Here is a 15,507-nt window from a genome sequence, read left to right on the forward strand (position 1 = left end):
GACTTTTCTCAACTAGAAAAGAGGTTTCCTGGAGGTGGGGCTTTCCCGAGACTTTTCCTGCAAACCAAGTGAAAGTGTTAGTCGTCGGTGGTGTCCATCTCTGTGCGACCCCATGGACTGTAGCCCGTCAGACTTCTCTGTCCCCAGGTAAGAATACTCGAGTGGGTTGCCATTTCCTTCTCCAAGACAGCAGGTAAACCAGGCTTTTCACCTATTCTTGTTTCTGTAACTACAACTCTTATACCAGCAGATTCCCACGAGTTTGCAGCAAGGACACCTTACTCTTTGAACCATCAAGTGCCACATAGTCCGGGAAACCCATTTGGACTTCCTCTGGACGGAGCGGTGGTCGAGGAAGATTGTAGTCCGTTGAAAAACTGACGGGACTGGGGGAGGTGTTTAAAAATGAGGACGAATCGCTTTCTGGGAAATTTGCCTGCGAAGGAGCAAACGATATAGAGCGACGGCTTGAGACCAAGGCGCCGAGTCAAAGGAAATGTTTAAGACAGTAAACACTCAAAAGTGTTCAAAATACTGATGCAGAAGAATCGAGTATTGAAGGAAAGAGGGATCATGAGAAAGGAAGTGGGCAGTTTTCCTCTTCTCTAGAGACCACAGAGATGGACGCCGGTGTAGTTTTAGTGCAGGTTTCTGGGCAAGACGTTAAGGAAATTTTCCTTCGGTTGTGAGAAGTGGAGGTCATCAATTCAGAACGAGCGAGATCAATAGCGACAATCCTCATCTGACGCAGGTTGTAGAAGCTGTTCCACTTGTGCAGAACAGCTTTGCATTTCCAAATTTTAAAGCGAGGGAAATATACAGCAAGACCAAAATTTAAGCAAAGTAAAATCCAGTGTTAAAGATATTTAATGAGGACGTGTCGCCATCTGCCTCCTTAGCGCAGTAGGCAGCGCGTCAGTCTCATAATCTGAAGGTCCTGAGTTCGAACCTCAGAGGGGGCAGTTAGCTTTTGCCCTCAGGCGTCAAAAAGTTATAGCCTCTCGTCAAAGTCTGCTTACTGGCCATTGAGTTGAAAGTGCCCTCGAAGAGGTTAAGATTAAACTTTATCTTCCTCCCAATTGGTAAGTACAAAAATATGCAGACATGTGCCTCTTTATGTGTAGTGACTTGTTTTCTTCATTTCTTTCCAATGGACAACCTCTTATCCAAATTCCTCTGATTACTATTTCTTCTTGGAGCAGTATCCTATTGGTGCACTCTAATTTATTGAAAAAAATAATGTACAGATATATTAAAATCTGATATTCAGTTTTCTCAGTAAGCTTTTTGTTTCCTCTTCAAATATACATGCCGTCTCCTTGCCCTGGCCTCCCTATCTAATCTGGTTCTAACTGGTTTCCCACCTGTACTACAGTAAATTGTTGTTCTTTAGTAGATAAATCATGTCTGACTCTTTTGTGACCTCATGGCCTGTACCCTGTCAGGCTCTGTCCACGGAATTTCCCAGGCAAGAATACTGGACTGGGTTACCATTTCCTTATCCAGGAGATCTCCCTGACCCAGGCATCCAACCTGCCTCTCCTACAATGGCAGGTGGATTCATTACCACTGAGCCACCAGGGAAGCCCATGGTATAGTGGTCCACAAAAAACATCCCCACCCAAAACCTCAGAAAAGGACCTTATTGGAATTAGAGTCTTTGCAGTTGTTTTGGGCTTGCCTGATGTAATCGGGCTTGCCGGGTGACGCTAGTGGTAGAGAACCCCCCTGTCAACACCATAGACCTAAGAAATGAGGGTTGGATCCCTGGATCGGGAAGATTCCCTGGAGGAGAGCAGAGCAACCCACTCCAGTAATCTTGCCTGGAGAGAACATAGAGAAGCCTGGCGGGCTACAATCCATAGGGTCGCACAGAGTTGGACACGACTGAAGCAACTTAGCACAGATGTATGCATATGTAATTAGTTAAACTAACATGAGGTCACACTGGATTGGGGGTGGGGGGAGTACCTTAAATTCAGTGGCTGGTGTCCTTATAAGAAAGTGTGTTTCATCCACTCTTGTACTTCCAATGCCTAGCACAGTATCTGACAAACAATAAAAGTGAAAGTCCCTCAGTCGTGTTCAACTCTTTGCAACCCCATGGACTGTATAGTCCATGGAATTCTCTAGGCCAGAACACTGGAGTGGGTAGCCTTTCCCTTCTGCAATAAAGACTTGTCAAATAAGCCAGTGAATTAAATAGCATATTAAATGCTGCTGTTTTTGTTTTGTGTGTGTGTTTGCCATATTCCCTGTAAGAAAGGTTTTTTCTATCAAAGGAGAAGTTATAAAAAATAAAGAAGTGATTCATTCTTAGAATAGTTGAACAGAAAGGTATATAGCCAGCTTGTGAATAAGATTCCTAAAATGAAGGCTCATTGCCAATCCTCTGTTCTTTGCACTTCTTGATTCTCCTTCCTCATAAGAACATTTTGGCGGGCTAATTTTGCCGGGTTTATCCTGGACATGCGCAAAGAACTAAAAGAATGGGGAAAGTAGTTAATATAAACCCTCCAATCAGGAACTTAACAAGTGCTACTCGTGGCCCTCATGGAGACCAATCGTCCAATAAAAACTTAGGTGACCTCCAGGAAAGATTTTAACTCTGGTCCTCAACCTATGAGGAGCAAAAGGAGGGAAACTGCGTCTTTGGGATAAAAACCGAGTGGATTCTGTGTTTGCCTCCAGACCTTAGTCTATAGGACTCCCTTCTGCAGAAGTAAACTGCCTTGCCGAGCCGTTTTCGATTTTGTGTCTTATTCCTGAGACCCCTAGAGCATTTCCAACATTCCCTATCACTATATTCAGTTCAGTTCAGTTCAGTCGCTCAGTCGTGTCCGACTCTTTGCGACTCAAGGCAATCAACACATCAAATTTGGATTTTTGCAATAATCCCCGCAAGGAGCCCTACCTACTGAAATTCGTCCTACAGTAATACTTCTCTGGCTTAGTCTGTGCTGGAAAAAGAGAGCACAATACTTAGGCTTCTCCTGCTAACTATCCAGACCTCAGACAGTCTATATTTCAGGGTAGTTCTCTTAACAGTTCATTCTGGTGCAGAATGGAAGAGGTGTATATTGGGGAACATTTTAACCACGTCCTCTTGAGCCTCAGTCTCTGATTCCAGGAGCCTGCATCTGCTACAGTTTAAGCAATGCAGTTACGGATTGCAGAGAGGCCAAAGGATTGGATTGTCTGGCTGTTAGGCAGTTCCTTAGAGAATCTTGATTCTTACTGGAGCCACCACTATTCTGAATCTGTTCCTCTCCTTTATAGAATTAGAAGCTATTTTTTAATTCATTCAGATTTCTTCAGACTTGCAGGACTGATCACAATAGCCAAATATTAGAGAAATTCCAAGCCAGAATATGAACATATTATAGCCATATTGATGTTTGATCAGCATATTCTTTCTCATGTAAAATAAACTCTACAGTGGAAAGCAACCAATATTGGAAGATTGCTCTATGCACCTGTAATCAGAGTAATGGAAGTATAAAATATTAATGACTATGATATCAGGCAAGGATGGTCCACTGTACTCACCACCGAAATAGTCAAGCCAAGCCCCTCAAAACAATAGAATTCCGATCCTATCATGATGTTTTTCTAAATAGGGCCACATTATCAGGTAGATATTCTTTTTACCCTTACGAAGCTTTGCAGTCCAGAAATGCCTTCTCAGCCATCCATTATCAACCAACTCACTTTTAGGAAATTCTTTTGTTCTGGTACAAGGCCGTGTACCCTAAGATTCATTCTTAAACGTTAGCTGCGACCGTTCTGATGTAGAAATCCCATATATTCAGCTCAGCGTTTGCTTGAGAGTCACTTAACACTTTTCCTCCGCGGAAATACTCGCGGAGGCGGAGTCAGAACTGGATATCAAAAGCCTAGGAAAGCGCCCGAACAGGGACTTGAACCCTGGACCCTCAGATTAAAAGTCTGATGCTCTACCGACTGAGCTATCCGGGCTCCCTTACAGATGGCTTGTTTCCTAAATATCCTAACGTGAAAAAAAGTAAAGTACACGGACTTTAAAGTACAAAGTTTAATTTTGTTCATATTCCTTTATCTTTATTCCTAAATCTATTTTTGCAGCCTTAAATAGAGCTCACAACTACTTCTGCCCCCAGGTCATGAGAAAAAAATAATTCTCATAACTGAGTGATAGTAACCAACTTCTTCTAAATATTGTATGTAACTAGAGATGTCACCTGGTCCATCTTGTCCTTCATCTTCAAAATTTGAGCTCCAAGTCTCCCCCTAAGCCCTTAAGAATGCCTAGCACAAAAAAAGCCTTTAATAAGTAGGCTTTAAGAACTTATTTTGAGCAAGCAGCTCAGCTTTGCCCTCGGCTTATAGAGTGGAAGGCCACCACCTCTGCCCTAGTGGAGTTTTTACTCTTTAGAAGGGAGTCAGCCTTTTAAATGACGAATTACATAATAAGTGTTTGGTTACTGTGATAAATGTGCTTAAGAAAAAGTACAGGTTACTGAGATGTGTAGAGAAACAAACATATAATCTCATGACCTGAATTTCCAAATTGAATGAAGTAATACAAGTAAACTCTTGGAATAGTGTCTGGGATTTGCTAATTGTTCGGTGAAAGGTAAGTGCTATCATCGTTATTATTTTTATTGTAAACTACATGAATTAGAATATCATATTTAATCATTTGGTCATGCTACCTTAGACAAATTACTTAATCTCTCATCCACTTTCCTCCCTCAAATCCTACAACAGAAATTTCTTCCTCAAAGATTGCGTTTAACATGATGATAGGAGATACATTTCCAATTATGTATTTATTCATGCCACTATTCAAAATAGATTTGAGGTGGTCTACACAACTTCACTGTAATAAGATAAAAAGAAAAACATTACTAGACTTAAGTTAGGATAGAGGTAGAAAATTAAAAATCTGCACAATAAAGTACCCCCCGTCTCCAGATCTCCAAGACAGTGGATTATAAGGGGAGGTGACCTCTTCCAGGGGTCAGAGAAGAATTTTCCAAGAAGACAATGTTTAAACTGAGAGTCAAAGGCTTTGTACTGTAAAGTTTATAGTAATAAACTGGACAAAAATGTGGCTCCCACATTCCAGGAAGTGCAAAGAGCAGAACACTTTGAGAACTTAATGAAGGCCTATTGTACTTATGAGCAGATCTCTTCTTGGGACAGTATTGTAAAAGTGGGGGCAAGTTGAACAGAAAGACAGAGACAAACCAGAGACTGACAGGCTCAGAGGCTATGGCTAAGAATGCATCATCCAGACTTTGTTCTTGCAGCAATATAGAGTCATTGGGGATTTTAAGCAGGGAGGAACAACATGGTCAGAGATAATTTCAAATAGAGCATACTGGTTTCACATAAAGAATGTGGCAGCATGGGACAAGAGATGATAGACTTGGCCTACTGACTGACTGTGTGGCAGTGCTGGGGAATGGCAGTACTGGGAACACTTGGGCGCAGACTCTTCCTTGGGACCTAGAGAGGAAGAAGTGTCAAAATCATTTCTCTCTGTAACTCATTGCCCTAATAAGCACTTTACTGGGAGAGGCAGAAATAAAAGAGAATAGGAAAGGGCACTTTGAATCTTTTGCGAATTCTCTGGAAAGCATAGAGTGTTTGCTCTGCTTTTGATCTGCCTTGTGGATACCTGAGGGTTCTGCCACCAGCAGCAGCAGGCAAGCTCTGAGTGATCAGAATACTGGAAGGAAGTGACCTTCTCCACAATTGTCAACATGAGATAACTGCATATGTGCTGAAGGATTCCAAAAACTTGTTCAGCTGATTGCATTCAGATCGGATCTCCTGAGGTTGCTGTTAAAAATCCAGATTTGTCTTGTCTGTCATGTCCCACTCAAACATAGGAAATAAATTCCATGAGATCAGGAGCATCTTCTGTTGTATACAGTGTGGTATCCTTCAGCCCCTATGTTATCAGTCAAGGTCTACAACTGGAACAAGAATTTTGGAGTAATCCTACTGAAAATTACTATTTTGTGTCTGAATCTTACACGGTTCTGTAAAAGAACAATTACCCGTTCGGTTTCATCAAAGCGAATTTCTTCGGTTTTGTGTTTATTTTTTTAAGACCTACGGAAGGAGAAGAAAACAAAACAGAAAAGTAAAACTGTAGGCTGCCCCCTCTGAGGTTCGAACTCAGGACCTTCAGATTATGAGACTGACGCGCTGCCTACTGCGCTAAGGAGGCAACTGTACCGCCCCTTTCAACAAAGGGTCTACCAACTTTATTGCAAGAAAAAGATTCTCGGAATCACAATGCCTCAAAAGAAGATGGAACTATGGTTTAATTCGCGTCTAAAATATCCAAAATTTGGAAGGCAGAGCCACGCAGCCCAGCTCGTTTCCCCTGAAAACTGTCCTGCGAAGACTTAGGGGCGGTGAGGGCAACTGAATCTGGACTTTGCAGAAGTTCTGTTTGCTATAACCAGGACCTGTGGAGATGCGCTACCTTCTGAAAAGCAAACAGGACTTCAATAGCAAGGACTGCAGTCTCTGCCTCCCTCATGAGGTTCCGTGGAGGAGTTTGGTCTCTTGAGATGATGGAGGGCGGGAAAGATGGGACCCTCGAGATTCTTTCCTCGTTTTTTTTTGTCAACCTTTCTCCAGGCTCAAACCAAACTCCCGGACTTGCTCACTCCTGTAGTCCGGGGGCTTACTCCGGAGTCCACGTGGATCTGGAGCCCACAGCATTCACTGGAACTCTCAGTCTGCGTGACTCTTTTTTCCTATATTGGTGACAGATGGGGCAGGTGCCTCTTCCCGCGCCACCTGCGGCGTCACCATTCAAGATGAACCTGGGAGCCATGAGAAAGTAAAGTGTCAGGGGTCAGGGGGTTCTCGGGCTGTGGTGGGAGTGGGGAGGGGAACGCTGGAGGAAGGGCCCCGGGGACAGTGCAGAGTGGCGGGGGTGTGGCGGGGCGAGAGAGAGGAAAAGGACCTGAAATGGGTAGCAATTTGGGTCAGATGATATGCACGTAAAAGCAGGGTTCGTAGGAGGTAGCGTGGCCGAGCGGTCTAAGGCGCTGGATTAAGGCTCCAGTCTCTTCGGGGGCGTGGGTTCGAATCCCACCGCTGCCAGGGTCATTTTGCACCTCAAGCTTGTCTAGGTGTTCCAAGTCCAACTCACACAACAATTCTCACAGGCTCCAACTTCAGGTAGGTTCCTCTCCTCCTACAACATCTGTTTTCCTAGAGACCAGAGAGAGATGACAGCTATAGGCACTGCCCCCGAAACAGTGTCCACCTCATGATAAACCTTCAACTGATTATTCCAATGAACAAAAAGTTACTGAGCATCTACTGTGCATGGTATTTACTCCCTCGTATTTTCATCACCCAGCAGTATAGAACACATAACAGACTTTCTTTAATTCATTCTTTCATGTAAAAAAGAAAAAAAATCAGATCCTACTGCGTACCACCTCCTAAGTACTTACTTAGGCCCCGTAAATGCAGTAGTACTTATTATGGATGCATTATTCCATATATGGTGGACTGATGAACGGCGGTCAGTCTCCCTGAATCCATTTGCAACTGGAGACAGATCCTGCCCGGCCGCAGTTCTCAGCATCACTGCAGCCTTCTCATTTCACATTTTAAATCCTATTTATGCTGATCTGAGATGTGGGGGTTCTTCTTACACTCCGCTGCCCTTCACCTCACACTAAATCGAGGCGCTTTCCCCACTCAGCAGGTGTCTCTGCGTCTTCTGTTGGGCGCCCTCGGTCTCTGCTCCAAGCAATTCCCCCTGCCCTCAAAGTTTCTTGCCCTTCAGCTCTGTAGTTGCTGTCTCCTGGAAGCCTCCCTTGATCTCTCTCCAGAATCACAATTAGGCACTGAGCACCTGGATGGGAACAAGGAAGGAAGTCCCTGCCCTGGTGCCTAGGAGAGAAGACAAGCAATAGAGGCATAATGGCCACTGCTGCTGCTGCTGCTACGTCGCTTCAGTCGTGTCCGACTCTGTGCGACCCCATAGACGGCAGCCCACCAGGCTTCCCCGTCCCTGGGATTCTCCAGGCAAGAACACTGGAGTGGGTTGCCATTTCCTTCTCCAATGCATCAAAGTGGAAAGTGAAAGTGAAGTCGCTCAGTCGTGTCCGACTCTTCGAGACCCCATGGACTGCAGCCTACCAGGCTCCTCCATCCATGGGATTTTCCAGGCTAGAGTACTGGAGTAGGGTGCCATTGCCTTCTCTGATAATGGCCACAAGAGGGCACAATTTCCACTGGTAAAGAATCCAACAAGGAAACTATGAATGACATTGTAATATATAGTTACTAAAACAAAGAACATTACCTCAAGACAATGTATAGAAGGACATACTTCAAATTGTTTCCAGTGGTAACAGTGTTAGAGGACAGGGAGATTATAAATTGTACTTTAGACACTTGTTTGAGTTGTTAGATTGAGTGGATATTTATTTTATAAGTCCAATAGGTGAATTCACAAGTCTTGTAACTTAAAAAATTTTTTAAGCCCAATCTGATAAATACAGCAAAGAAGAAATGGAACAAGCTGGGGAGCTTGTAGCAGGCCTCAGCTCAGCCATCCCTTCCTCTGGCAGGTTTTCCTCATTGCTACCTGACACTAATGGCGTATTCCTGTTGTTTTGCATTGGTCATGCTCTGTTATCACTCTAGCCATCACTTATTTTAGTATTTACCATAACTTTTGGAATTGGAAAATTTTGTGTAATTGTCTGCTTTTCTCTATGCATCATAAGCTTTGTCAGGTATAGAACCATATTTCTCTCACTTCTCCACATCATGAAAACTAAACATATTTCTGGTAAGTAGTAATGAATAAATAAATACATGAAAGAATATCTTCCTCATTTGTGAAGTAAGGTATATAGAGCTGAGGCACCAGGAAGACCTTGAGATCTTCAGTTTGAGGTAGGGTCATGGGTTCTAAAGCCCAATTTCTACAGGACACTCCAGCTGAACTTGGTTCTTGACCACTGATTTAGCCACACTGACTTGCTCTTTTTGGATTCAGCTCTGCTACTAGGTAAGTGTAAACCGTTCTTGCTCAGATTATGAGGGAACAGATTGCTTCTGGATTGTTGGACCCAGTCATTTCTTCCCCTAGACATTCCCCTCAGTGGTTTTTGTTGACATTCACCTTGCGATATGAGGTTCACATTCACCTTGTGAACCAACCATGGATGATTCCAAGGGAAAAGAGCAATCTTCTGAACTCCAAACTCATGAATAAATAAACCAACCCATGGCCAGATCGGAGAAGGTGGTGGCACCCCACTCCAGTACTTTTGCCTGGAAAATCCCATGGATGGAGGAGCCTGGTAGGCTGCAGTCTATGGGGGCGCGAAGAGTTGGACACAACTGAGCGACTTCACTTTCACTTTCCACTTTCATGCATTGGAGAAGGAAATGGCAACCCACTCCAGTGTTCTTGCCTGGAGAATCCCAGAGACGGGGGAGCCTGGAGTGCTGCCGTCTATGGGGTCGCACAGAGTCGGACATGACTAAAGTGACTTAGCAGCAGCAGCATGGCCAGATGCCCTATCTTCCAGCTCCATAACCACTATCCTTCCCTGAGATAAAAAAATGTGCTAAGGTTGAAAAAACATTGATTTATGCCCCTTTTTGCCTTGTCTAGCCTCAGAGGACAATTTAAAGGATATTGCTGAAGAGTAGGCTTTTGAGGTTCTGGTTTAATTTTAAAACCAACAGATACAATAGAATAGAGAGTTGATGCGCATGGAGTGAAGAATTTAGGAGAACTGTATAGTGACCTGGGCAAAGTCTTTGAATTTCATTGTTGCCCTCTCTACCTCCCCAAAGATATATTCACTTCAATCCACATTTACTGAGCACGTGTTTTGTGACAGGCAACTTGCTCGGTTGTAAATCCAGCAAAAGGATGAATGGCAGAAAAATGATTCAGGAATTCATAAGCAATTCATTCTTAGGAGACTACCAGAGGTCCATGAAGAATGTAGGGTCAGTAATTAATATTTAGACTGACTAAAGTAGTAATTTATACTGAGTATTTTTTCCAGTGATGCTACATGTATGATCTCTTTATTATATGTTGTTCTTAACAATTACTAGATAAATAATCATGCTATGTCAATAAAATGAAAATTTAGAGAAATAAATGACCATGCCCAGCACTATGACGTCCTCTCTTGGCCATCCACATTCCAGGACACGTTTGTGGGGCCCTATGGCTACAGTCCATGGGATCGAAAAGAGTCGGACACGACTGAGCGACTTCATTTCATTTCATTTCATTTCATTTCATGGCTACTGGAATGTCGTACCTGGGAGCTAGAACCTGGAAAGGAACCCTCTACTTGGCAAAAAGCCACAATTATGTCCTTTAGACTTGTCAGATTTAGCCTATGGAGAGAAGGAAAAAGACACCTCTCCAAAAAAGTCCGACTCTGGGCTATTTATTCAGTCCTTCTTTAATTCATGCAAGCATTCATTGATTCATCCTTTAATCTATGTGTTCATGCAGCAAGCGGAGAAAGAAATGGCAACCCAGTATTCTTGCCTTAGAGAATCCTGTGGACGGAGGAGCCTGGTGGGCTGCTGTCCATAGGTTCACATAGAGTCGGACACGACTGAAGCGACTTAGCATGCATGCATGCATTGGAGAAGGAAACAGCAACCCACTCCAGTATTCTTGCCTGGAGAATCCCAGGGACAGAGGAGCCTGGTGGGCTGCCGTCTATGGGGTCACACAGAGTCGGACACGACTGAAGCGATTTAGCAGCAGCAGCAGCAGCATGCAACAAGCCATAGATTAAGTTTCTATTAATACTATGTACCAGAACCATCAGGTGTCAAAGGTGAGAACCTGTCCTGTACTTAAGGCATCTCAGAGCGAAAGGACAGATTTTAAAATGGCAAACCCATAATTACACCTAAGCAGGAAGCACCAAGAAACTCTGAGGTTGCTCTGGAGGCATCTGCAGGTATGCTAGAATGAAAAGCGAAGCTGTAGAAAAAATACATATATGTTAATTTTTCTTTTTTCCCTTTTGAAGGGCAAGATGGAAATCCACTTTGCTTTTGCATGTGTCGGAAATAAAGACAAAATCAAAACCGCCAGAGGTAACCGTTTTCTCAGATCAGGATCCTGCCCTTACCTAGACATCAAGGGAAAGAAATATGGGAAGAAGTCTCAGGGAAAACAACCAGGGAAGGTTTCCCCTCCCAACAACCTCCCACAACCTCCCACCCTTGTGTTTGGCCTCTCTATCGCCCTTCGCCTTAAAAGTGCCAGATTTTCCATCCCTCTTAAAAAAAAAAAAAAAAAGCCCCCATAAATTATAAAAGAAGAAAAAATCAATTAGGAAGAAGAGCAGAGCTTTAGGTTAAAGTGGCAAGTTTCATTTTAAATTGTTTTTTATACATCTCTGTTGGTAAAAATAAATAATAAAAAGCACAGGGATAGAATAATTTTAAATGAAATGCAGCCTATAAAAATTGTGGATCACTATGCTGTGTACCTGAAACGAACATTATAAATCAACTATACCTCAATGGGAAAAGGAAAAAAAAGGGGGGGGGGGGGCACAAAGAGATATCAGATGGACAGTGTATCAAGTCAGCAACAAGAGCGGTTCCATGGTGTAATGGTTAGCACTCTGGACTCTGAATCCAGCGATCCGAGTTCAAATCTCGGTGGAACCTTCCCTGCTTCTTTCCTTTTCACATTCCAATCCCTTAACAGAGTGAACCAAGCTACTTTCAGTTTCTGTACTTTTAATTTTTGATAGGTTCGGCCAGTGAGAAAGGGCATGAGACTACGATCCCAATAGCCCGCGAGCTCAGGACAGTCTGTAATCACCGAGTCTGTGTACATGTCTTTCCGTTTCCATCAGGCTCCTTTTGCTGCCAGGACGCCCCTAGGTTAATAAGCGTTCGGTGAAAAGCGCCTTTCATGACAAATCGGAGCACAGAGAAAAACGGGATCCATGATAAGTAGCAACGGAAAAGAAAGGGGTCGGACCTCATTAGGGGTCAGTCGTTAGGGCTGAAAGGCGGGGAAAGTAGAAAGAAGAACGAATGCAATGGCTGAGAAAGTGTGATCAGGAGAGAAAAAAAAAGTCTGTCAGAAGTGGGATTCGAACCCACGCCCCCATTCGGGGACCAGAAACCTCTATCAGAGGAAGCTTGTTTGAGCTTGAGTCTGGCGCCTTAGACCACTCGGCCATCCTGACAGGTTGGCTATCCTCTATAAACAAATAAAACCTTCAGATTCGCTGGACCTGCATTCCTCACGAGCTATTGAATTCTTTGGTAGTTTAAGGTTTCTCCGGAAAAATGGGAATCCTTGCTAATTAACTAAACCTTCTTTCTCAGTAGAGTCAGCAACTTTGAACCTCTGGATCCCGGGTATGGTTTGACGTTTGTTCCCTCTCCTTCCCTCTGTGCTTCCCTGTAACCCCAGGATGTTTAAACTCAAAGATCCTAATGACCTGGGACCGATCCCCGACTGGACAGGAGCGAACTCCCTTTACTCGTTCCCAGAAAGGACGCAGAGTGCGAGCTCTATTCGCGAGAAGGTTCCTGGCAAACCAACCGAACTGGCGGGAATTCAACGACGAAGTAGTGACGGAGCCCGTGTAGACCTGGGGAGAAAACTGGTGAGTTAGTATAGACCAGAAAGGGGACAGGTGAGTGGGTTTTACAGACCTTGAGCATGAAGACTGGATGTGGATGTGAGTTTCAGAAAGCAGTAACCAAAAACAGGAAGTAGCAACCAAAAAGAAAGTTGATAAAGTGGAATCCATCAAACCTAAAAACTTTGGTTCATAAAGCTCTTTCTCGGCTCCATCTTCATGGTAGCAGCAGTCAGATCAGATCAGATCAGTGGCTGAGTCGTGTCCGACTCTTTGCGACCCCATGAATCACAGCACGCCAGACCTCCCTGTCCATCACCAACTCCCGGAGTTCACTCAGACTCACGTCCATCGAGTCAGTGATGCCATCCAGCCATCTCATCCTCTGTCGTCCCCTTCTCCTCCTGCCCCCAATCCCTCCCAGCATCAGAGTCTTTTCCAATGAGTCAACTCTTCACATGAGGTGCCCAAAGGACTGGAGTTTCAGCTTCAGCATCATTCCTTCCAAAGAAATCCCAGGGCTGATCTCCTTCAGAATGGACTGGTTGGATCTCCTTGCAGTCCAAGGGACTCTCAAGAGTCTTCTCCAACACCACAGTTCAAAAGCATCAATTCTTCAGCGCTCAGCCTTCTTCACAGTCCAACTCTCACATCCATACATGACCACTGGAAAAACCACAGCCTTGACTAGACGGACCTTTGTTGGCAAAGTAATGTCTCTGCTTTTGAATATGCTGTCTAGGTTGGTCATAACTTTCCTTCCAAGGAGTAAGCGTCTTTTAATTTCACGGCTGCAGTCACCATCTGTAGTGATTTTGGAGCCCAGAAAAATAAAGTATGACACTGTTTCCACTGTTTCCCCAACTATTTCCCATGAAGTGGTGGGACAGGATGCCATGATCTTCGTTTTCTGAATGTTGAGCTTTTTTTTTTTTTTTTTTTGAGAGTAAAGAGAAAGTTGGCTTTATTACTGATTAAGTTGGTGGGGAAACATGGATTTAAATGTGGGCTTAAGAGGCTTAGAGATACTCCTGCTAAGTTCAGAATGCTTCCTCCAGTTGACCCTGGCTCAGCCCACACAACAGGGAGCTCCTTTCCTTTAGCCGAACAGAACATCTGGTCTGAAGGCCATGTCTCCCTAAAGCAACTGAGCCTGGCCCTGCTCAGCTCTGTCTCCCGACCTCACCTGTCGGATGTGTCTCTCCTGCCAACAGGAGCAAAGAATGAAAGGTGATGAGCAGTTTTCCCCAATAACTTTCACCTCTGGGGTATTGAATGCACATCATCTGCTCTCTTTAGAACATCTCAAGTTGAGCAATAATGTCTTCCTTCCAATTTAAGTGCATCTCTGCCTCAATGAATGTTGAGCTTTAAGTCAACTTTTTCACCCTCCTCTTTCACTTTCATCAAGAGGCTTTTGAGTTCCTCTTCACTTTCTGCCATAAGGGTGGTGTCATCGCATATCTGAGGTTATTGATATTTCTCCCGGCAATCTTGATTCCAGCTTGTGCTTCTTCCAGTCCACCGTTTCTCATGATGTACTCTGCATATAAGTTAAGTAAACAGGATGACAATATACAGCCTTGACGTACTCCTTTTCCTATTTGGAACCAGTCTGTTGTTCCATGTCCAGTTCTAACTGTTGCTTCCTGACCTGCATACAGATTTCTCAAGAGGCAGATCAGATGGTCTGGTATTCCCATCTCTTTCAGAATTTTCCACAGTTTATTGTGATCCACACAGTCAAAGGCTTTGGCATAGTCAATAAAGCAGAAATAGATGTTTTTCTGGAACTCCCTTGCTTTTTCCATGATCCAGCGGATGTTGGCAATTTGATCTCTGGTTTCTCTGCCTTTTCTAAAACCAGCTTGAACGTCAGGAAGTTCACGGTTCACATATTGCTGAAGCCTGGTTTGGAGAATTTTGAGCATTACTTTACTAGAGTGTGAGATGAGTGCAATTGTGCGGTAGTTTGAGCATTCTTTGGCACTGCCTTTCTTTGGGATTGGAATGAAAATGGACCTTTTCCAGTCCTGTGGCCACTGCTGAGTTTTCCAAATTTGCTGGCATATTGAGTGCAGCACTTTCACAGCATCATCTTTCAGGATTTGGAATAGCTCAACTGGAATTCCATCACCTCCATTAGCTTTGTTCATAGTGATGCTTTCTAAGGCCGACTTGACTTCACATTCCAGGATGTCTGGCTCTAGGTCAGTGATCACACCATCGTGATTATCTGGGTCGTGAAGATTTTTTTTGTACAGTTCTTCTGTGTATTCTTGCCATCTCTTCTTAATATCTTCTGCTTCTGTTAGGTCCATACCATTTCTGTCCTTTATTGAGCTCATCTTTGCATGAAATGTTCCTTTGGTATCTCTGATTTTCTTGAAGAGATCCCTAGTCTTTCCCATTCTGTTGTTTTCCTCTATTTCTTTGCATTGATCGCTGAAGAAGGCTTTCTTATCTCCTTGCTATTCTTTGGAACTCTGCATTCAGATGCTTATATCTTTCCTTTTCTCCTTTGCTTTTCGCTTCTCTCCTTTTCAAGGACAAAGAACTGCAAGTCGGTGACTAAACCGTGGCTACTAAACCGTGGTTACTGCGTAGCCACGGTTTAGTAGCCACGGTTTAGTCACCGACTTGCAGTTCTTTGTCCTTGGTCAATAGCTACACACACTGGACGTGACAGGCCAGGAGTTGTGGTTGTTTAGTCTCTAAGTCATATCTGACTCTTTGTGACCACATGGACCAGCCTGCCAGCTTCCTCTGTCCATGGGATCTTCCAGGCAAGAATTCACATCTTCTGCATTGGCAGGCCAGGAGACGGTCACCCATCTAAGTTCGTGTAGCCTCCCTCAAGGACATCACT

General features: G+C 43.9%; 6 non-coding genes across 6 annotated transcripts; 3 read left to right on the forward strand and 3 right to left on the reverse strand.

Moving 5' to 3' along the window:
* Nucleotides 1–889: 889 nt before the first annotated feature.
* Nucleotides 890–962, forward strand: TRNAM-CAU. Its single transcript has one exon. It is a non-coding gene; the product is annotated as a tRNA-Met (tRNA).
* Nucleotides 963–3,905: 2,943 nt separating this feature from the next.
* Nucleotides 3,906–3,978, reverse strand: TRNAK-UUU. The gene has a single exon. It is a non-coding gene; the product is annotated as a tRNA-Lys (tRNA).
* A 2,172-nt stretch (nt 3,979–6,150) lies between these two features.
* On the reverse strand, nt 6,151–6,223 carry TRNAM-CAU. The gene has a single exon. It is a non-coding gene; the product is annotated as a tRNA-Met (tRNA).
* Nucleotides 6,224–7,031: 808 nt separating this feature from the next.
* Nucleotides 7,032–7,113, forward strand: TRNAL-AAG. The gene has a single exon. It is a non-coding gene; the product is annotated as a tRNA-Leu (tRNA).
* A 4,521-nt stretch (nt 7,114–11,634) lies between these two features.
* Nucleotides 11,635–11,706, forward strand: TRNAQ-CUG. The gene has a single exon. It is a non-coding gene; the product is annotated as a tRNA-Gln (tRNA).
* Nucleotides 11,707–12,125: 419 nt separating this feature from the next.
* On the reverse strand, nt 12,126–12,236 carry TRNAL-CAA. The gene is made up of 2 exons: nt 12,199–12,236; nt 12,126–12,171 (listed from the first exon to the last, which is right to left on the reverse strand). It is a non-coding gene; the product is annotated as a tRNA-Leu (tRNA).
* Nucleotides 12,237–15,507: the final 3,271 nt, after the last annotated feature.

Source organism: Bos indicus x Bos taurus, chromosome 23, assembly GCF_003369695.1.
Source record: "Bos indicus x Bos taurus breed Angus x Brahman F1 hybrid chromosome 23, Bos_hybrid_MaternalHap_v2.0, whole genome shotgun sequence".
Lineage (NCBI taxonomy): Eukaryota > Metazoa > Chordata > Mammalia > Artiodactyla > Bovidae > Bos > Bos indicus x Bos taurus.